General features: G+C 38.7%; 1 long non-coding RNA gene and 1 pseudogene across 6 annotated transcripts in view; one reads left to right on the top strand and one right to left on the bottom strand.

Moving 5' to 3' along the window:
* The window catches only part of LOC101712638 (uncharacterized), a 313187-nt gene that overhangs the window by 38523 nt on the left and 251050 nt on the right, over positions 1 to 23614 (top strand). For all 6 annotated transcript variants that reach the window (XR_015450049.1, XR_015450050.1, XR_015450053.1 and 3 more), the window contains one exon: positions 2913 to 3088. This is a non-coding gene — a long non-coding RNA (uncharacterized LOC101712638). The remainder of the gene's footprint in view (positions 1 to 2912; positions 3089 to 23614) is intronic.
* LOC101709891 (E3 ubiquitin-protein ligase RNF138 pseudogene) lies at positions 20502 to 21561 on the bottom strand (annotated as a pseudogene).

Consider the following 23614-nt stretch of genomic DNA (forward strand, 5'->3'; position numbering starts at 1 on the left):
TGGAATGTTTGTTTTTATATTGTAAGAGTTTTTCATATATTTTGGATACAAGTCCCTTATCAAATATATTATATGGAAATGTTTTCTCCTATTCTGGGGTTGTGTTTTTATCTTTTGATGGTTGAACAGACTTTTGGTCATGATGCCAAATTCTCCCTCATTTATATTGCACAGGTGACCACTATTCAGATGATGGGGGAAGACTGGCAATTGCTTCTTGTGTAGTCATGAGAAATGGGGGAAGAGCAATTCTCGGGGCCAACAATCAATTAGGGATATACTACACTATGTCATTATTATGCCATTTTCTTTCATTATAGGGAGGCATACACAACTACTCTAGATATTATAGATTGTTAATACTTAGAGGACCATGGAAAAATTTCTTACTGACACTGACTTTTTAAAAGACAATGAACTTCTGGAATTTAAAAAAAGTGATTGAAAAACCCCTAATTTTAAAAAGAAAATGTGTAAACCGTAAAAGATACTGATAGTTGAGAATCACTAAGTTTTAAAAATTTTAATAGAGGAAAAGTAAATGGCATTTATAAAAAGTGTTATCTTCCTCAATAACAGTCCCTGTTCAAAGTCGCAGAAGCTGCTCATATAATGCTTCTAAAAACAGAATTGTAGAGGTACAGTGTACAATTATAGGGAAAAACAATGAAGAAATTTCAAATTTGTTTTAAGTAGATACTTCTAGAAGGTATAGAATTTGCCACATCAAAATATACCTCTGATAAATGGATAATTTTGAGCTAAAGGCAAACCATTAGATTTAGGAAAAGCTTTTCTCCTCCCCTAACTAACCTAAAAATTAGTACAAGTTTCTCCTTCAAGTATAGGAAGTTTCCATTTATAAAGGAAAAACTCAATTTTTATAGATTTCTACTTGCCAGGATGTCAGCTAACCGGTTGTCCAAATAACAACTCATCTGAGAGACTTTTGCCTGCATGACAGGAAAAACTTCACATACCTCACATTTTCACCCTTCCCTTGCCTGAACTTGTCACTCCCACTCAGAAGATCCAAGCCCCTTTAATAGTATAGGTTATGGCTTGTGTTCTGATGTTTCCCCAAAGCCTCATGTAGTCATAAGATGAGGTTTCTTCAGAGGTGGCTGGATCTAGACTGTGTAACACTGGAATTGATTCATGGTATAATGCTAGGCTCAGGGGTACTAGGATTAAGAGTACCTTAGCACTTACTTAGGGTGCTATCCACCCTAAGTAGCTTGGATAAGATAAAAGGGGCAGAAGATGCTGTTAAGATCCCTTGCTGCTTTTCCTACCTTCTGCCCGCCATGAACTGTTTCTCCTCTGCCATGCCACCCTGCCTTGGAGCCAGCTGATTATGGACTGAAACCTCTATAAACTGTGAGCCAAATAAACCTTTCCTCCTTAACTTTGGGTGTTGGGTATTTAGTCTGAGCAATGAGAAAAGTAACTAAGACAGCATATAAGCATTCATCATCTGGCCACACCTTTGAGTCTTATTTTTTAATGACATTTCTGTGTATAGGTCCATAATTACAAAGTTGTTTTTCTTCTGTCAGTATGTCTTTTATCAATTTGATCTGTGGGCCCCAGTCATTGAATCTGGGGGTGGTAGAAGGCAAAATATTTTTCTCTCCTACACTTTAAAGTGCACAACTTCGAACAGATTTCAAAAGAAATCTGTGTTGTACACTTGTCACTGGGAAGCCAGGTCCTCACTCCTTGGTCCTCAGTTCTTTGTGTCATTCATGAAAGAATTCAGTGAAGACCCAACAGGCAGCCTTGCAGAAGTACAGGTAGAATTTACTGTAAGGTAGATAGGTATATAGAGAGTTATGCCTTTGAGTAAGAAGGTAGGCAGTGGTACGAAGGCATCTATGAGTTTGGGTTCATTTTTATGCACACAAAAATTACTCCTGGGGTTCAGGGAACTATGGTTTAGCAATTATAAAGCTTATAGACGTTTCTCTTAGGGCTTACTTGGAGTATCCATATCTCAAAAATGTCTTCCTTGGGCCGGGGATTTAGCTCAGTGGTTCCAGTGCCTGCCTCACCAGCACAAGGTCCTCAGTTCAATCCCCGGTACCAAAAAAAAAAAATGTTTTCCTTGTTCTATTCAGGTGGTTGGTGTTCCCTCATGGGCCTATAAGAATCTAAATCAGCTCTCAGCTCAATGAGAGAGGCTCTTTGAAGGATGCTCTTTGTGATATTATGGGGCATAAGTGATGGGACCTAGGAATGCTGAATGGTGCGTTGTGGAATTAGACAGTCACATGGCAGATTATTGGAAGGAATGTGTACAATGTACACACCTAAAATGCCATTGTGTTCTGTGGGATTGCTTTAGGTCTGAGACCTAACAAATTATTATAAATTTATTATATAACAAAATCTTCATTTCTTAACTATAACTGGAAAAGCATGCTATTTTGTATCCCTCCTTGTCCCTCAGGACTGCTTATGTCTAACTACGTGCCTAACGTTTTATATCTTTGTTCTACTAGGCTCAGCTAAAGAAAGCTGTAGCTTACTTTTATCCCTTCTCAATACAAATATCTGTTTTTATCTTATTAGTGTTATGAGCTGAGTTGTGCTCCCTCTTATGTTGTAGTTTTTCATGCGTTGAAGCCCTAATTCCTTGAACCTCAAAATGTGACTGTTTGGGCCGGGGGTTTAGCCCAGTGGTTCCATCACCTGCCTCGCAAGCGCAAGGACCCGAGTTTGATCCCCGGTACCAAAAAAAAAAAAAGTGACTGTTTGAGGAAACAGGATTTAAAGGAGGCAATGAAGTTAAAAGAAGGTCTTGAGGGTGGGCCCTAACCCCATATGACTGGTGTCATTATAAGAAGAGGGAATTTGTCTTTTTTTTTTTTTGGTACCGGGGATTGAACTCAGGACCTTGCGCTTTCAAGGCAGGTGCCGGAACCAATGAGCTAAATCCCCAGCCCAAGAAGAGGGAATTTGGATCGAGACACAGAGTGGAGACATGTGAGGACACAGAAACCAGATATCTCCAAGCCAGGGAGAGAGACCTTAGAGGAAACCAACTTGCTGACACTTTGATTTTGGACTTCTAACCTCCAGAACTGTAAGTAAATAAACTGCTATTTCTCAGACAACCCATTTTGTGGTACTTTATTTTAGCAGCCTTAGCAAAGCAATATATTTAGTGTTGCTAAAGGGATGATGTTTTTAGCTATCAACTTTTCCTATGTATCTGAAAAGAGGTATTTTTATTTCCATGTTTGTGGCACCGGGAATTGAATCCAGGGAGAGCTAAGCTATAGCTGCCCCCTCTTTTGAGACTAAGGAAGTAGTTGCCCATGACCCTGAGATGAGCTAGCTGGGCAATCTAACCCCACCCCTATTAAATTTTTATTTTGAGACTGGATCTTGCTAAATTGCCCAGGCTGCCCTCCAAATTGTGATCCTCTTGCCTCAGCCTCCTGAGTAGCTAGGATTATAGGTGTGCCCCATCACACTCATTTGAAAAGTGGTATTATTAAACATCTTCCATGGTGTTCTTGTTTCTATGGCAAGCACCACTAACTAAATGATATCATTAAGGCAGATGCACAGAAACTCCTGCTTGGACATTCTATTAAAAAGTTGCTATGCATGGTAATAAATAACAAAACTCTTTTAATTTATCATGTAATGTAACTTTTTGTCACTTTGCACTGATTTCTAAATTAAACTGAGTTAAGGAGGTTTAATTTTTCTAATTTAGTTACTCAGGAAATTTTATTTTTAGGTTCAAAAACTATTTCTTTTTTTTCCTTTTCCTCTAGAAATTCCTCCTTGAGAATGAGCACTTATCTAGGGGTGACTATTGGCCAGGTATTTTTCCATGTGCTTTATTTGGTCAACAGAATTTTTATTCAAGTGCCTAAGATGTGCCAGGTACTCTTGTAGGTGTTGTGGATATACCAGTGAAATAGGAAACAAAGAAAAAAGAAAGCTTTCCTGTTCTTGGGGAGTCAGCACGTTACACTAAACAATAAATAGGTAACCAGCATTATAGAAGATGGAAAATGCTTTGGGAAAAAGAGAGTAGGAAAAAGGAACCTAGTGGAGAGGAACTGTGATTTTAAACAAGGTGATTAGGGTCGGTCTTATTGAGGGATGGTATCTGAGCAAGGCAGAGGAGGCTAGCAAGTTAGTCTTGTGCACCTATTAGAGAACAAATATTTGACCAGAGAGACCAGCCATGTGTGTTCAAGAAATGGCCACACCCTTCACTTTTGCTCTTAGTGAAAAGTGTTTTTTTTCAAGCCTTGGATTGAACCCAGAACCACAAATTGTGCATGCTGGCAAGAGCTCTACCACTAAGATACACCCCTGACCCTGGGGAGCAGCTTTTAAACAGAGAAATGACACTATCTGAAAAGTTAAAAGAGTCAGTCTTGCTAGTTGAGATAGAGGAGGGCATACTTTGAAGTGGAAGTGAGGAGGCTACTGCTGTAATCCTGGTGAAGGGTGATGGAAGTAGCAGTGGAAGCTAGGAGAAGTGGCTGGACTCTGGGTACATTTTGAATGTGGAGGCTAACCTGATTTCTAGTTAGGCTGGTGAAGTGTAAACTCTGCTTCTAAAGCTTTCGTTGTGGGGAAACTGGACAGTGGAGATGCCATCAGCTGAGATGGGAAAGATAGCAGCAGAAGCAGGTTTGTGGAACTGGTGTTATCAGGGCCTTAGGTTTGGACATGGTAATTTGTTACTATTAGATGTCCAAGTGGAGATGATGAATAGACAACTGGATTTATTTTTACATATATTAACTTGGCTAATCCTTACAGAAAGCTTATAAGTAGATTTTATTAGTACCCTAATTTTTAAATAGAGAAACTGAGGTATAGAGAAGCTAAGATAGGCGCTCAAAATCACACAAGTTATAGGTAACAGAGTTGGGATTTGGACCCAAATCTAGTCTCAGGGTCCTAATACAGAGTTGACGAAAGCCTGGATCCTTTTCTTGTCCTTTAAAACCAGGAAAAATCAGAGTACTCTACAGTAAACTTATACATATATATATTTTATATGTGTTACATATATTTATATGTTACATATGTGTTATATATATATATAATATATATTTCTGTATCTTTATATTTTGTTACAATTTCAAATTTATAGGAAAATTGAAAGAATAATATAGAGAATATTATGTATCCTTTGCCAAGATTCAACAATTATTTACACTTTGGCATATTTGCTTGATATTCTTTACTCTTCTCTTTCTCTATATATGTCTACATATCTATATATCTATATATCTATGAATATGGGTGGGTATACACACCTACACACAAAATATTTTTTCCTGAACTACTTGAGAGTTTCTAACAGCTCCTTCCCACTACTTCAGTATGTTTAGTATAAGCACAGTGCAATGCTCAAAGTCAGGAAATTTAACCTTGATATGAAATTTAAATCTTATCAATTATACCAATAATATTTCTTAAAGCTAGCTATTTTTTCCAAATCCAGGACCATGTTTTGCAAAAATAATGTGTATATCAATACCTCTATCACAAATTACATGTATATTTAATCAAATAAAGTTATGACAATGACTCTCCATATTCTTCAAGACATACTCCATAACAGATTTTTAAAAATGAATTATAGCATAATGGAGTTATTCCTACCCCATTGCACCAACTTTATCTGTTACTCTGCCAGTGGTCTAAATAGTGACTTGTAAAGTTAGTGGAGTCTCTCAAAGTTCCTAAAGAGATCAGAGATTGGGAGAATCTTTTCAATTACTAATTTTTCCCAACCAAGAGATTAACTGCAGATAAATTCCTTAGATGTTCCTCTGAGCTTCATATATGAATTTAAGATTCAAATTCACTCCAAGGCATTTAACTGCCTGAATGAGTGATCATAATATTTTTTTTGAAGTTTTATGGTCAGTTTATTAAGTTCAATGGTGAAAGTTATCAGAAGAATATTCTCCTGAGAGTTTTTTCTTAGAAAAAAAAGAAAAAGCCTCTCAGCACAGCCACAGATGCTGTGGCTGTGGAGCTCTCCGGAGATGGTGCATCAGCCCTCTGAGTCACTCCCTGGGCCAGCAGGGTTGTAGTCTGGGTCGTCCTCAACATCCTCCAGCTCCAAGTCATCCAGTTCCTGGAACAAAGACTCATCTACTTCCACATTATTTCCAGCATCCTCCAAGAAGTGGATATCAGATGTGTCAAGATTATGATGGGTTTCAAACAGCTGTTTGCCACTTAATTTATTTTTTCTTGCTTGCTCTTCTTCTTTTATCCGTTTTTTTTTTTTTTTGTTTGTTTGTTTTTTGTTTTTGGTACCGGGGATTGAACTAGGGTCCTTGTGCTTGCGCAGCAGGCGGCGAAACCACTGAGCTAAATCTCCGGCCTTTATCCGTTTCTTTTTAATTTCCAAGAGTTCTGCGTCAAACTTGGCTTTCCAACATAAGAAATTCTCAATTGTAACAGGGGTACCGTGGAATAATTGCTTCTCTGCTTCTTCTGCTTCTTTTTCTTTTAGTTTCTTCTCTTCCTCTCTTCTCGTTTTTAATCTGATCTACTATTTCCTTTAATTTTTCTTGCACTGCTGTCACTAGAGTAAAGATCATGACCACACCAAGATTTTCCTCAGCCTGTAATGCTAATAATTTTTAAATGTTTGTGACGTCATTATCTTCTAGGTTTTCCTGGGAGACTATTTCATAAAGAGGAGCTTCATCTGGGTATTTTTCACTGTATGTAAACTTGAGGGTAGTTGGACAGTTTCATCATTTTCTCCAGCCTCAGCTGTCACAGCGATGGCGAAGCTGGGTGGATTTTCTGATGATACTGTGAAGGAGTCGGGGTAGATGGACTCCAGAGCCTCCAGTTCGTTTCGCTGCTCCTCGCTGTACTCTGTCATCGCGGCCCGGGCTGCTGCCCATGGAGCACGCCGACGCTCAGGCAGAGCGCCACAGTCCAGTCCCGAGGCCTCCGGCCAGGGCCGGCCTGCTAAGTGATCATAATATTATAGACAGCTAAGTTAGATAGAAATTAATGGACAGTCTGAGAGGGATTGATCCTTGAGGGAGTCAGCACAGATGAGACACACCAAAACTGTGGCTAGAGGTGAATCTGAAGAGAGCCAGGTCTCAAGATGGAGACAGGGAAGCCAGGCCTGCAAGTCTCTGTAGGATAAAAAGCAGTTTGAGGTTGTACTGTAATTAGCACCACATGGTCCAGTGAGCCTAATAGGGCATCAGATGCATAGGTGAGTGACTATGCATAGCCAGGACATCAGGATGCTCCCATCACTTTCCAGGGATAACTTTGTTTTTTCTATGTTAGAAGTTATAGATAGGCTAAAGTTAATGATGCTCACCATGTACCCTTGCTACATGCCTTGCTTCCCTATTAGATCAATATTAGCTCAGCAGCTATACTTGTAATCCTATGGGTTGATTGTAGTTTGACCCATTGCTACTCAAGGTGTGATTTTGCTATATAAAATACCTTTGACAAAGAACTCGGCAGCTACCCACTCGGGACCCCTCCTGGAAATCGGAGCTCCTCTTCCTCTCTTTTCTTCCTTTTCCCTCTCTTTCTCCTTCTTCCTTATGATAAAGCTCTCCCATCCTTCTTTTTTGGTTCACAAAATTCATTCTTTGATATTGTGAGATCACAAACTTGGTACATATGGTATCAACAACACTGAAATACTTCATAATACCTGGCAACTGCTGGTCCCTTGAAATTCTGGCCTTAGCCCCAGCTGCCCTGATTAATGGCCTGGTAACTCTGTACCTGATCTGAGCTGAAGGGTTGGAAGCTGCAGCGTTAAAACCTGGTCCAAGTAGCCCCCTGTGCCTTAAATGGTAGGAAAGAAGTCATAAATTCAGGAAGAAAGCAGCTTACTGTTTGGTGAAACCAAACTTGTAGAGAAAGCAGTGACATTCTTGAACTCTCTATATTCTAAACAGAAGTAAGATACTGCTTCCAGGTTGTTATTCAAAACCAATTATTTGGTTTTGTGTTCTTGACTTGGGGATTTCCAACCAATGTCTCTAATCTCAGTTTACTTGCTGGGACTGTTAAAAGAGCTTTATAAAAGCCCTATACGCTGGGGATTTAGCTCAGTGGTTCTGCCGCCTGCCTCAAAAGCGCAAGGTCCCGCGTTCAGTCTCCGGTACCAGAAAAACCAAAAACAAAACAATAAAAGCCCTATAGCTTAAACAGGAATTCCATGTCTATATTACACAAAATCTTCAGGAATGACAGAAAGTACAAATAGAATTTCTGAAACTCAAATTAACAAGGTTCTGTTTTTAAAATTTTATTTTATTGGTACAATTTAGGTATACAATATAGTGACATTCATCACTGGAAATTTGCACCTTTACATAATCTCTCTTGGTTCTTAGTTTTCTCCCTTCCCCTAAAATTAACAAAGACTCTGGAACTAAGAGACCCAGTTTCTTCTGGGTTTCATTAACTGCCCCCTCATAGGTTGGTAACAAGCAAGTCATGCATCTGGTAATATCACTTCCAATTTTGGAGTTCATCCTATCACAAGTAGATGAGACCAAATATTGCAGGGGCTTCATATAGTATACCCAGTTTTATCATCCACAGTTTAGCCTTTCCTAAGCATTTAATATCTTTTATTTGACTTAAAACCTGGAGATTTGGTCTTTTGGAATAAATACAAATGAAAGATGGCACTTGAACGCTAATGGAAAAGACTCTATTAGATGCTACACATTAATATCTAGCACAGTAGTGATACCCCAAAGAGTTGTTCCTTCAATTCACACCTCTCAAATGGGGAGCATAAATCATTCTTGAATTACTAAAATATAGTCATGGCGAGAGACCTCAAACTGAGAATTCTTGGGAACTTTCCAAACAGATGGTCTTTGGAAGGAGATAACATTTACTCAGGACTTCCAGATCAAGCAAATGACTACATGAGATCCACAGAACATGACCACATATTATGCTTTAATCACACTTTCATTCATTATTTTTTTTAGCTAGCTTACTTTCTCTTCTGTTCTTATAAGGCTGCCTATATCTATCCTACCTGTAAGGTCTTCATTCTTCATTTTGCTTTGTCATGCTTAGTCCAATATTTATTTGGCTATAATTTACTTGTGAACTGGCTGATGCATTCAACAGATTGACTGTTGTCTATACAAATTTTCCTTTGGGAAGAATCTATCTTTCTTTGGTACTGGTTCCTTGTAATGAATAACTTGGCTTGTGAGATTCAATTGTTAGGTGGATTTTTAGATGACAAGCACTACAATAGGCCACACAGTCATAAATCTAAAACCCTCTATTATGTCTTATCTAGAAGAAGAGATTTTTGCCTCTATCCAAACAATACTTGGAGACTTTTCACAGGAATTAACTATGTAGTTGAACTTTCACAGAAGTAGAGCTTGCAAAGAATCAGGGAACAGATGGCATACTCTGTGTGTGTGTGTGTGTGTGTGTGTGTGTGTGTGTGTGTGTGTGTGTGTGACTGCCAGGGCCTCATGCATGCTAGGTAAGTGTTCTATCTCTGAGCTACATCCTCAGCCAGAATGGCATTTTTTGGAAGGCTATTTTACTTTTATAGCTCTTACAAGAGAGATTGTGTCTTGCTCACTCATGACCTTGCTACTACAAAATTCACTGCCTGATGCTATATCATTCTTGATTTGTGGTGCCAAAATATCAGAACCCTATTCCATTATGCCTTAGAGGATATTTTGGCTAAAAATGAGCCATCAAGGATCCTTTGTAACATATTGGATTTGTGAACAAAAATCTACTGGCCACTACTTTGAAAATAGGTACTTATTATTTTAGTGAACTGATTCTTACCTCCAAGATAATTCTTAGTATCCTATGCAGAACCCATTTTGGTCCATCTGTTTCTCTCTTTGAATAAGATATTGTTAGAAAACTGAAATCAAGAAAAAAAACCCTTGACTTTGACTAGAAAATTGAAGTCCTAAATACTGCAGAAGAATTATAGATTCATCTTCATTCTTTTTAAATATTGTTACTTCATTTTTCAAGAGGTCTAGAAAGTAGGGAAACACTGCATGCTATGGTGCAGAGAGAGACAATTCTGCCAAAGCTATAGAACTCCTCATGCAAGAGGTTTGTGGAAGCGGCAGGCATTGGTTCAGTGTAGAGCATTTTAGATATAATATTGGCCTCTTTAAGGTACCTTGTAGTGTCTCTACACTACAAAGGGAAGGATGTTATATTTACATTACTGAAAACCTCTTTAGATCTTTAATACTATTGAAAAGCTTCAGGAAGCAAACTTAGAAATTATAAAATTAGGTAAATTGGCTAATTATCCACAGTTGGCTCTGCAGGCTTTAGAATAGGGATGGGATCTACTTTTTTTGTTTAATTTGAGCGCTGTTGGCTTTTGCTTGAAACATTGACTAAAAGCTCTTATCATAATCCTTTTCTTAGTAATTTGCCTTGCAGTATTCAGATGAGTGATATTCTAAGTCTTACTGTCTAGTCATTAATCCAACAAGTGATCCAACAATTGATTATCTAAAAGCAGAATAGAAAAATTTGCCCCTGATAATGTTGAGGAGACCATCTTCAGAAACATGATGTACCATTTCGACAATTCAAGGAATGGTGAAGATCTGAATTGATCGTGCTCCTATATGTTAAGGGGCCCACCCTTCAGGTCACCCTTAAGAATGACCACAAGAGGACTGGGGATTTAGCTCAGTGGCACCGTGCCTGCTTTGGAAGTGCAAAGTCCTGATTTTGATCCCTGGTACCAAAAAAAAAAGAATGACCACAAGAGAGAACGCAGAACTGAAACAATCAATGTACAAACAGCATACCTTGCACATTAACATAATTTTCTAATCTATTGTTTTCATCAATGTAGCTTTATTATTCACCAGAAAGAGATAAATTTTAAACAACCACATTTTCTATTGCAAAAATTTACGTAAAAACCATTTAAGTAAACATCTAAGTGTTTAATTGTATCAAATGGCAGTTTATTTTCCAAGACTCTTTAAAACCCTTGTCTCAGGACTATAACTTTGCTGTGTGTACCATTCCTTTATTATTGTATCATAATCTGTTCTCAGTAGTAATCGAGTCATCCTCTTCTTGGAAGACTTGCCTTAAAACCCAAACCCTAAGTTCCATAAGTACCTTGACTTTTCTTTCCACTCCAAGTTACTACTACTAAACCTCTGTCTCACCACTAAGGTAATGTTCTCTGTATTGCAGTAAGCAATTAGCTCAGGTTTTTCTTTTCAGTGGATTATTTTTATGATATTTTGAGGAACTGAGCATTCAGGAATATTTAACAATGATATGGCATGTGCCCTTGCTGGCTGCCTCCTTGGGGCAGGGTCCTGGAAGTCCTACTGTGACTAGCAATAATTGGATAGTGGGGCAGTTCTGGGAGGCTCTCAAGGTAGAGGAGAGTTGGGCTAGCCAGTTTCAAAATTTTAACAATTGGTAGAAACATATTTCTGTGCTGGTGGATACCAGTTAAATATCAGCCCTTGATGAAATAATCAGGAAGACCAGATGGAAGAAAAAGATGACTCATGGATACCAGTGTGGATAGATGACTATTCGAGGGAATAGATATACTTGTGTCTCGAATGCCTTTCCAATTTTTTAAGCCCCCATGGAACTTAAAAATAGCCCTGGGAAAAGTAGGACATCAATTTCTTTTTCCCATTTGGTTGAATAGGAATTCAATGTAGACATGATATCTAGTTTTACAAAGTTAAAATTACCTTTTTCTAAATACATTTGAGCTTTTTGGGCTGAAAATCATAAGTGACACGTGTACATTTTTTCTTTTTTTCCCCATTAAGTTTATTGGTACATATTCGGTATAAAATACAGTTACATTCATCATTGGGATCTTGTACCTTTGGTATCTTTGTTCTTATTTTTTTCCCCTTTCCTTGCCCTCCCTTCACCCCCTCCACCCCTCTCTATTTGCAAAGACCTTGTTTCCATTTTTTTTCCTCTTCTCATATTTTTTCCTTTCCCTTTTTTCCCTTCCCCTACCCCTCCCAATTCCCCTGCTCTTTTAGATCTTTTCTTCCTGTTACACAATATCAGTTATACATTTTTTAAATTACAACATTAAGATCTAGGAGACATTACCACAGATTTTACAGAATTTAAAAGGATATAGAAAGCATATTGCAAAAATCTTTTTTGAAATAAATTTGACAACTTCTAAGAAGTAACTTGGAAGACAAATTAATGAAACTAACTCTGGAGTAAATATAAAATTTGAATAGCACCTATTAAAGAAAGTATAATCCTAGCTTGAAAACCTACCTATATGACAACAGCAGGCTCATAAACATTTTAACTGATAAATTATATCAAACATTTAAAGCAGAAAAAAGAAGGAACACTTCTCCCCTCATTTTAGGAACTCAATATTGTGCTAATCCTAAAACTGCATAAAGATAATAGAAGAAGAAAGTATGAACATAGATAGAAATTTGTTTAACAAAACAAACTATTAGAAGTCAGATCTGGCAGGATGTAAAAAGTGGTTTTGTTACAGGGATGGCAGTGTTGGTTCAGCATTGGAAGATCCACCCCCAAAAGTCATCATTGAAACAGAGGAAAGGAAAAAGCCATATGATCCTGTCACTAGTTGGAGAAAAAGTATTGGACTAAATTCTACAGCTGTTCATGGTAAAAGCTATCAGGAGCCTAGAAGCAGAACAGAACCTTCTCAACAGATTAAAGACATGTACTCTATACTTCCAATGAGAATGCCTTATATGAATGGACAAGATACAATGCTTTCTCCTTAAGGTGGGGAACAAGGGCAGATATGCTTACTCTTTATCTCTCCATTAAACTTTGAAACCTAGTCCCCACCAAAATAATCTGGCAATAAAATGACACAACTAGGATTGGATTGGCAAGGCAGAAGCAAAATCTTTATATGTAGATGAAATGATCATCTACAGAGAAAATGCTAAGAAATCTCTAGGTGCCCCTAGAACTTGTACTTGAATTTAGCAGGATTAGAAAACACAAGGTATATATAAAAATTCAGGTCTGTGTATACTTGCTATAAAAGAAGAATTGGATATTGAAATTTAAAAGTTATGTAGGAGTACAAAGGACCTAGAAAAGTTAAAAACAAAAACAAAAACAAAAACAGTGTTGGAAGACATTTAGTACCTAATTTTAAGACTTCTTCTAAAGCTACAGTAATCAAGGCAGTGTTGGTGTAAGGAAAGACATATAGATCATTTGAATAAAACAGAGAGTCTAGAAATAGAACCACACATATATGGTCCACTGAGTTTTGAAAGATTATTAAACATTAGCATTTTATAGAATATAAACTCAATTCAAGAGCCAAGGAAGAGATAGTGTTTTCAGCAAATGGCACTAGAACACCTGGTATCCGTATATAAAAAATTAACCTCAACCCTTTTTTTCCATACATGAAAATAACTTGAAGGGGTCTATGAACCTAAATAAGAAAGCCTGAAAGTATAAAACTTTAAGAAGAAATTATAAGGGAAAATATTTATGAATTCAGGGTAGGCAAGAACTACCTAGGATACAAAAAGCATGATGTATAAAAGAGAAAAATTGATAAATGAGATTCCATCAAAATTTAGAACTTTAAATGACATCATTAAAATGAAAAGTAGTCCTTAAACAGACCATATTTACAATGCATAAAACCTATGAGCAGAATATCTAAAGAATTCTTAGAGCTCATTAATAGATAACCCAATTAAAATGTAGACATAAGCAGATGATAAACAGCCAGTATAGCACAAGGAATGGTGTGCAACTCTAGAATCAGAAAAATACTAATCAGTACAATAATAAGATTGAATTATACACTCATTAGGGAGATGAAGTTAAAAGTTTTAAAAGCCTTGTCATGACTTTTTCTTTTTGTTGGAGTCTCCCCCTTTGCGTTTAATTTGTCATGCCCAATGGATTCATTCTGCTGGGTTTCCTGGGGTTGTGATCCTCATTGTCTTTTCCTAGGGTATTGTCTAAAATTTTTTGGAGTGCCGGTTTGGTATTCATGAAGTTCCTGAGGTGCTCTTTATCATGAAAGTATCTTATTTCTCCATCCATTTTGAAAGATAGTTTTGCAGGGTACATCAATCTGGGTTGGAGGCTGTTTTCCTTTAGGGCTTGAAATACATCACTCCAAGCTCTTCTTGCCTTGAGGGTTTGCATTGAGAAGTCTGCTGTGATTCTGATGGGCTTTCCTTTGTATGTGATTTGTTTCTTTTCTCTCACTGCTTGTAGAATTTTGTTCTTCTGTTGGATTTCTGGAATCCTAACTATTATATGCCCATGTGTAGATTTTTTTTTGATTAAGGCTAGCTGGAGTCCTATATGCCTCACTTATCTGTATGTCAAGTTCTTTTCCCCTGCTTGGGAAGTTTTCTGCCATCACTTCTGTGAATAGTTTTTTAATGTCATCTGTATCCTCTTTCTTCATTGACTCCAATCAGTCTTATGTTATTCTTCTTTGCATCGTCTAGCAGCTGCTGGATTGATTTCTCGAGTTCCCTTACAATTTTAAAGCAGTTTTTCTTTTCCTCCTCACTAATTGCAATCTTATCTTCTATATGTGAAATTCTGTCCTCACATTGGTTCATTCTGCTGCGCAGACTTTCGATAGAGTTTTTAATCTCTTGGAAATCTGTTTGTATCTGTTTTATGGATTCCATTTGTTTCCTATGTTGGGATTCCATCATGTTCCTCATATCCTCTATTTTTTTAATCTGTGTCCTCTCTAGATTTATGAATCATGTCTTGCACCAGGAACACAATCTTTGCTGTTATCTGCGTAATTATTTCTGATTTCATTTTTCCCAGATCCTCTTTTGTTGCCAGTTCAGAGAGTCCAGGTGGTTGAATATCAGATTGTTCCATCTCATTTCCCTTTGTGGTTGCTGTAGGTGATCCAGAAGTCTGTTTTTGAGACTTGTTTATGTGTCTTCTCATTTCCATGGGAGGGGGTGCTTCTGGTGCCCACGTGGCTCACCTTCTGTGCCCTAGGAGCTTGGGATAGTGGGGGGGGGGAGCTTCCTTTCGGGTTCTGGGACCAGCTGAGCTTCTCTGCCCTAGGAGCCTGGGATGGTGGTGAGGAACTTCCAACCGGGTGCTGGGACCGGCTGAGCTTCTCTCCATTTTTTCTTTATACAAATAGGATTGCTGTTTTTCCTAACTAGAAACATGACTATGATACAACTTTAAGAGTAACAAACTCATTCTATAATATGGTTACATATATTTTGCATAGTATTTTATTGTATGAATATACTATGACTTATAGAAACACTCCTAATATGGCCATTTAAAATGTTATAGTTGTGTGACTGTGATAAGCAATGCTGCAAAAAAAATCCTGTTCTGGTTTAGATATAAAATGTCCTCCATAATCCTCATGTTTGTGAAAGATGATTTTATCATGGGTGTCTGTACTTATCAGTGGGTTAATCCATTGATGAATTCACAGCTGAATATGCTGTTACAAGATGGGGCCTGCTTGGAGGTGGTCACTGGGAGCATGACTTGGAACAGCATAGTTTTCTCTCTGGCTCCTCCCTTCTCTCTCTCTGCTTCCTTACTACCATGGGATGAGCACCTTTTCATCTGCCAACTTATCCACCATGCCATTTCTGCTTTGAATCCAGCTGACTCTGGACGAAACCATAAGCCAAGATAAACATCTCCTCCTTTAAATTGTAGGTGTTGGATATTGTGTCCCGGTGATGAGGAAAGTGACTAAGACAGATTTTTGGTACCGAGAGAGGGACAATTGCTGAGACTACACTTAACCATCTGTTTCAGAAGCCTTAGGAACTGGTTCATAGGAGGACTTGGGAAAGGTTTGGAGATGCCAACAAGAGAAGCCCTAGAATGCTGTAACCTGAGCTTGGTGGGAGAGTCTGGTCAGAGCTCAGTAGACCAGAATGCTGAAAGAAATACATCTGTGAAGGCCAGGCTCCAGAGGTTTCAGGTGGGAACAAGGACTGCATTGGCAGTTGGACTAGAGGCCAGGTATGTTATGGTCTGGAAGAAAATTTGTCTACATTTTGCCCATGTCCTGAGACTTTGTGAGAGATTGAAATTAAGAGCAATAGACTAAATAATCTGGTGGAGGAAATTTCAAGGTAGTTCAGTGTTTGGGCTAAGATATGGTTACTGCTTGCTACTTTTAGCAAGGTCTACAGTGAGAATCAGAAGCAAATGGCAAAGTTAAATGATTTAAAATTTGCAGTTTTATCAGAAAGGAAGTGCTTACAAATGGGACTATGGAGAGTATGGTTGCTAAAAAAATTCACATTAAAAAGAAGCTAAGAGGGCTGGGGATTTAGCTCAGTGGTTTCACTGCCTGCTGCGCAAGCGCAAGGATCCAAGTTCGATCCCCGGTACCAAAAAACAAAAGAAGCTAAGTACTTTGCATCAGGACAATAGGAAAGCTAACTTGAATGCATCTCAGGAATCAACAAGACTGCACCCTTTGCAAGTTCAAGGGTACAAACCATAAAGACTTCATTTGAGAAGACAGCCCCCAACTCCCCTTCTGGAGAAGAGCAGCCCAAGAAATTTGTTCCCTGGGATGGATTTCATAATGTTCATCCATCCAGGCACTCAGAGGTTGTGGCAGCCATAGTCAAAGGGGTCAGGCTACCACTCAAGGTGGCAGCAGACCTTGGCATTATCTGTGTGGTACTGGTTTTACTGGCATGCAGAATCCAAGAGTTGTTTAGGGAGGCTTTCACCCAGATTTCAGAAGGCCTGGGGGGCCAGGGAGTGTGTTGCTGAGAGGACTCTGTGAGAATAAAGCTGAAAGTGCAGTGGAGACCCCAGGAAGTTGGAGTTGCTGGTAATGTGGATCTTCTGTTGAGGAAAGCCTCTGGCAGTGAGCAGAACCACTGTAGAGAAGCTATGTGGGCTGCAATTGGAAAGGCAGGGCTGCCCAATTCCTTCAGAGCTCACTTCTTGCTACAACTTGGCATGGGTGCTGTACACAGAACTACAGGATTTAATATTTGTCCTGCAGGGTTTTGGTCTTGCTTTGGTCCCATTCCTTCCTGTCCATCTCTTTCTCCCTTTTGGAATGGGAATGTTCATTCTGTGTCACTGAATGTTGAAAGTATTTAACTTTCTTTTTGATTTTTACAGAGGCTCATAACTAAGAGTTTGCTTTGAGTCTCAGAGGAGACTTTGTACTTGGACTTTTCAGCAATACTGGAACTTTTAAACCTTGGTGACTCTTAGAGATGAACTAATTACATTTTGGATAATAACATTGAATGAGTGTTTTGGGGGCCATGGGAAGAATGTTCTGGTTTGGATCTAAAATGTCCCCCAAATTCTCATGTTTGTGGAAGGAAGGTCACTGGATCATTGATGAGTTTAGTAGCTGAATGTGGTCACTGACTTATAGGGGTATATTTTTGTCCCTGGCTCCTTCCTTCTTTCTCTGTTTCCTGGCTTCCATAGGTTGAGCACCTTTGCGTCTGCCATGCCCTTCTATCATGCATTTTCTGCTTTGGAGCCAGTCAAGCATGGGTTGAAACCTTGAACCAAACAAAAGCTTTCATACTTTAAGTCGTGGGCATAGATATTGTGCCCTGGTGATGAGGAAAGTGATAAAGACACATCCCTTAACATACTTCTGAGGAAAAATAATGAAATTTCCAAGTCATATACTGCCTAATTATCAAAAAGTTGGCACAAATTTGACATTCATACCAGCAGTGTATGAAAATGGTGTTTCCTCTCATCATTGCCAAGACTAGTTATTATTGTACATTTGATATACAGTGGTACCTAAGTTCAAAAACTTAATTCTTTCCATTATCCTGGGGAAGATGGCTGCATTCGTGTTTGTGTGGGGAAGATTGCCATGGTCACATTCCTCATCCAATGCAGAGTTCATGAATGGAAGCAAAATTTTTCTGAAAGCTTCTGTTTGAGAACTGAATTGTACATTTGATCTTAGCCAAAAGGCCGAGAAGTGATGAGAACTGAATTGTATGTGAACAGAAGCATTCTGGAACTGATGTATTACTGTATTTGCCAGTATGCTAAGTGGAAAACATTATCTTTCTAAAAATGTTAATTTATTTTAGTACAAGTGAGCTTTAACATATTTTTTTATTGGTCATTTGTGTTTGTGTGTATACTGCCTGTTCATATTCTTTACGTATTTTTAAAAAATTTATTGTTTGTTTTGATAAGGTCTGAGCTCTTAGAGTATGGGAGAAATTGTACTTTAATCTGTTGTATGTGTTACAATGTTTCCCCATTTGTTTTTGAGTTGGTTTATGATAGTTATATGGAAGTTTAATACTTATACATAATCTTTTTGCTAAGCCTTTTTTCTTTATTTTTCTAGATTCAGTATCATGCTAGAAGTCTTTTCTACTCTAGAATATTTTTATAAACAACTCTAATCATATTGAATTACTTTCATAGTTCCTTCTGTGTTTCTTTCACGAATCTTTAATATATTTGAAAGCCATTTTGATGTAATAATATATGTACTACTGATCCAGTTTTATTTTTTTAAAGTCTCTTCTTTTTCTGCTTGTTCAATATTGTGTATGCTGGGATGGGTTGCTTACTTGTTTGGAATCTTTAATGATATCTTTCTAAGTCTGTGTTAATGAGACTACTAAATTCTGCTGTGAGGGTAGTCTTCAGAAATTCATTCTGCATATTGTTTTTCCACAAATATTGGCTGACTGAAATGAGATAATCAATTCTACTGAAACTAGAGCAGACTATATAACTGCTTTTACATAGCAAGAGTGGTGTGATTCACAAAAGGCAAGATGGCTCTTTGTTCTAGAAAATATCTCAGCCGACTTTCTGGGTCGGAAAGGTGAAGCCTTTTGTCATCCACTACACCCCAGGGCACATTCCGGAAGCTGTGGGTGAATTGCTTTGCGTGAGAAAAGTAGAAGGAAATTGAGGGTCAGAGGCTGGCAGCTGGGAACCCTAGGAGCTGGGAAGTGTTAGGAGAGAGATCTTGGGGAAGATGGCAAAGAGCCACAGCTGAGGGAGAAAGAAACTGACCACCAGCGAGAATGGGAACTGGCTTTTTATTTTTTATTCTTTTAGTTATTTATTTTAAAAAAGCATAAACATTGTGTATTAGTATGGAATGTCAACAAATCCAGTCTTCATCTTTTATTCTGTAATTTGGGCCCTTCTACAAAATACTTTAGGATTCCCATTACTGAATACTATGAACAACTCTCATTTTGACTAAAAAGAAGTGAAACAGTGGCTAGTAAAAATCTACCAGTTGCACATTATTTCTGAGAGTAACAAATGAGCACTAGATATAGATAACTGTGTGTAAACTCTATTTTTAAGATGTAATAGCAGCCAACTATTCCATTTAACATTTGTTACATTTTAAAAATTCAGTGACATATAAAATTTTAATCAAACCAGATAAACGATTCAATCCTATACTGCTTTTCCATTTTTAAAATCCTTAATAGAAACTTTATAAATAACCTGACAAGTGGCATGCAAAGATGTATATATAATCTATATATGTACACATACAAAAACATATGCATATATATCTTTAGCTTTGACTGCATTTCTTTAAACATCTTATTTCTCTGTAAATATATTACCACCTGAAAGTTTCTACTGTAAGTTTCATCTTATCTATTGAGAAACACTAGCTATTGAAAGTTCTGAGGCCAAAGAACTGTTATTCAGCTTGGTATGTATCAGGCTTACAAATTCGTCAAACAAGATTGAAATGACCAGCTGCCCATTAAAGAAATACATTTTTGTCTTGACATATCCTGCTAATAGCAAAAAGAAAATATCTTTAAAATGACCTTCAGTTTTTTGGGGCTTTTTTTTTTTTTTGGTACTGGGGATCGAACTCGGGACCTTGCGCTTGCACAGCAGGCGGCGGAACCACTGAGCTAAATCCCCGGACCCAACCTTTCAGTTTTTAAACTTTAATTACTAAAAAAAAAAAAAATTCTCACTAGTTTTAAAAATTCTAAATGTTATATAAATACAGTTTTTCCATAGTTGAATTCTTTGGCTAGAATGTATTTTTTAAAAAACTTCCTTTGGATTATTCCATTTAGCACTTCAAGGTTCCATACTGCAACTCTGACAACTGGCTCAGATTTGTTAGGTTTACATTAATTGCACCTTTCAGAATTTGCTACTGTGTTACTTGTGTACAAAAAAGTAAATGGGAGGAACTGCCCCAAATTTCAAAAGCAACATAATAATGAAAAATCCAATCATATGCAATATAAAAAAAGATGAAGTACAACCTTTTGCATGCTTTTAAAGTAGTATTGTAACTTTCATTTTTTTCACTTGTCAAGAGGATGAAGTAAAACTTTAAGGTGGCCCACTTTTATTTTTCAATGAGAAAACTTAAATAGACTGAATTACTTTTATTAATGTACACATCAAGTTATTGAAATGATGACTTCATGTAATTTTCCCCTTAAACATGGCACTTGCAGGTACAAAGATGCAGAGACGTCTACAGACTTTAGATGTTTACTTGAAAAGATTCTTCAACAGCAGTGTGATGCTGGGTTTCCTCCTCTAGCTGAAGATTCACAGGTACTATCTGAATAGGTGGTTACTCTTACAGGGATCCAGTAAGCGCTGTCTGGTAAAACTGGACTCTTGACAACAAGGAACACTTAAAGGTGGGATGCCCAGTAGAACTTGTATTCTTTTGGTGAGTGTCTGTGTTATTAGATGTGGATGTTTCCCTCCTATTACTGTTCCCTACAGAATCTTGAGAAATCTCAAAGTTTGGAATGATAGAAGAAACTCCATATTCATCCTGATACTTCTTACAAGATTTGTAATGATGTCTCCTACGATAAAACTTAATCTGTTTCACACAGCATCTGCAGCTACCAGAAAACTTTCGCGTGATATTTTCAAGATCTAAGGCCCGTTCTGGACACGCTCTTTCTCTTCTAGTCACATTTCCACGACACAAGGGACAATGTATTCCACTTTCTCTCACTGCAGTCAGGAACCATTTCCTGCAAGAAAACGTGCTGACCAGCCGCGGCCAGCACGGGCCTCCTGACAGACGGGACAGCAGAAATCGTCTTGGGCTTAGGAGGTGGCCACGGAGCGCTCTTCAGCCTCAGCGAGGGCTGGGGAGCCAAGTTGGTGGCGGCCCGGCCCCGACTCCTTCGGAACCCCGCGGCTGCGCTGCGGGTCAAGCTGCTTCTCCGTGGAGGCTTGCTAGGGAAGTGGCCCCGCACCCCTGTCGGGGTTCTAATCCGGCTTTGCTGCCCTCGCCACCAAGGCCCCGGAGAAAGGGAAGGCGGCGGCGCAGCGCTCCTCGGCACGGAACGGGGCAGCATCTGACGCTCAGGGGTCACCGGGACCCTCCCGCCTCCGCCAGCAGCTCTCCGTGGCCTCTCGCCCCCCGCAGCCTGCCAGCCGGGTCACCAAATACACCAGGGCCGCTGGCACCCGGCCCGGAGCGCGGACGCGCGGGGGCGGAAGGGGCCCGGCAGTCTCCATCGGAACTGGCTTGTTAAATTAGTGATTTAAAAAAATACATATTCCATTTTAAATTGCTGCTTGCATTTCATTGTGCTATGGTCCCACTCTATTACCCTTCATCATGAGTCCATATTGGTGGCGCCCCCGTCAGGGCGGAGAGAAATGGCAGCAGCTAGCGGGGTACAGGACTGCAGGGAGAATCTTACCCACTCCCCACCTTTACTGCCCCAAACAGATGTGCGGAAAGAAGGTCAGCTCCTTGGGGCAAGGAGTTTTCTTTACCTGCTTTTCTTGCCCTATCTCTAGTGCCTGGAATTGAGCTTGACACACAGTAGTTTCTCAGTAAAATGTTCTTAGAGTGAATAAATCCGGGTCTCACCAAAGGCTCTGGACTGCCTAGAATGGGATAAAGGTTTGAGCCAGTGCACTTGGATGTTAAAGCAAAAGGCAGACCCAGGGACTGGAGACTTGGGAATCTGGGTTTCATTTGTCAGTCTGGAATACTGGCAGCTGTAGCACTGGTCTCTAATGTTCATGTTCATGTTTATGTTTGAATTTACTCTCTCTGGTTAGGCAATCTGCAACACTTCAGTAGTTGAAAGGTCTTTTACAAGGTTTAATTACTTCCTAAATGGAATCCTAGCAGCAAATGGATCTTCTGCTGCATATTGCCATGACATTTCCTGTGCTGCTCCATTAGTCACTCAGATTGTTAAACCTACAATAAAGTGGGGCTGGAGGACCAAAAGACACCATGTCAATCTGGTTTCTTCTCCCTTATGAGAGTCATGGGGAAGTGAGAAGACACAGGAAGGGAGGTCTTAGTTCAGAAGTGCTATTGTGACCCAGTCAAAAGCCAGCAGTCTCAAGAAGGGACGACCTTTGTTAATCCAGTCAGATGAAAACTGGAGTTTGATGAAGAATTATATTGGACTCTCGAATGCTTCCTTTGTAGCTCTGATTCAGGTGATCCTCAGTGATCAGGGAAAGCTATGGCAGTGATGTATTGAGATGACAAAGTGTGAAATGCATCTGTGGAGGAATTCTACTAACGTGTGGAATTCCTGGGAAACTTGGAATTTGGGGTGCTGTTCCAAGATGCCTACAACATTTGAGGATAATTGTCTGGTGTTAAAGGCTTGGTCACCAGCCTGTAGCACTATGGGGAGGTAGTGGAAATTTCAGAAGGTGGGGCCTAATGGGAGGAAATTGGGTCATCAGGAGGTGTGCCCTTGCAGAGACTATTGAATCTCTCTCTTTCTCTCCCCCTCTCTCTGCCTTTCTGCTTCCCAGCTGCCATGAAGTGAGCACTTTCCTCCATCCACCAGGTGCTTTCTGCCATAGTGTCATGACTTTGCCACAGGCCTAAAAGTGACCATAGACTGAAATTCTTGAGTCAAAATAAATCTTTCCTCCTTTTAAGTTGTTTATCTCAGGCATTTTATCACAGTGATGGAAAGATTGCTAACACGGGGTTTACTTACTTTTAAGCTTTTCACATTTATCCATCTTCCACACTTATTACAGATATGATCACTGAAATGCAGAATTATATCTATAGCAATTTGTCACTCTACCATATTACTAGTCTTAGAAAAAGATGTTTTACATATCTGTGATTCCTACCACATTACTAATCTTGGAAAAAAATATTTTGCAGGAATGTTCTTGAATTTAGGGTAATTGCTTGGGATTAGCTTCCTCTTTAAGTATTTAGTATATATTAAATAATCCATTTTAGATTTTTTTCCCCTAGAGTCAATGGTAGGCTTAGCTACCACTCACTTCAGTTTTATGAAATTCTTATCCTTCTTTTTGGAAATCAGGGTGGAAGGGAGATAAGTATTCCCCAGATTTCTGACATCTCTTTCTTTTCTGTAGGATACCACTGATGATCTCAGAAAGGCTTTAGAAAAGGAACAAGATTGGAAAGCTGCTGAGTTAATTAGAGGGAATAAAAGTCAGATCTTAGATTTTACAATGCTTTTCCTTAATGTGTTCAAAGCATCTTTTTGTTTTGAGGTCAGCTATAAGAATAAGAACTTCAGTCCATTGGGAAATTTATGTATAT

This window comes from Heterocephalus glaber, unplaced genomic scaffold (genome assembly GCF_053883595.1).
Source record: "Heterocephalus glaber isolate CG9 unplaced genomic scaffold, H.glaber_assembly_v1.0 deba00000901, whole genome shotgun sequence".
Lineage (NCBI taxonomy): Eukaryota > Metazoa > Chordata > Mammalia > Rodentia > Bathyergidae > Heterocephalus > Heterocephalus glaber.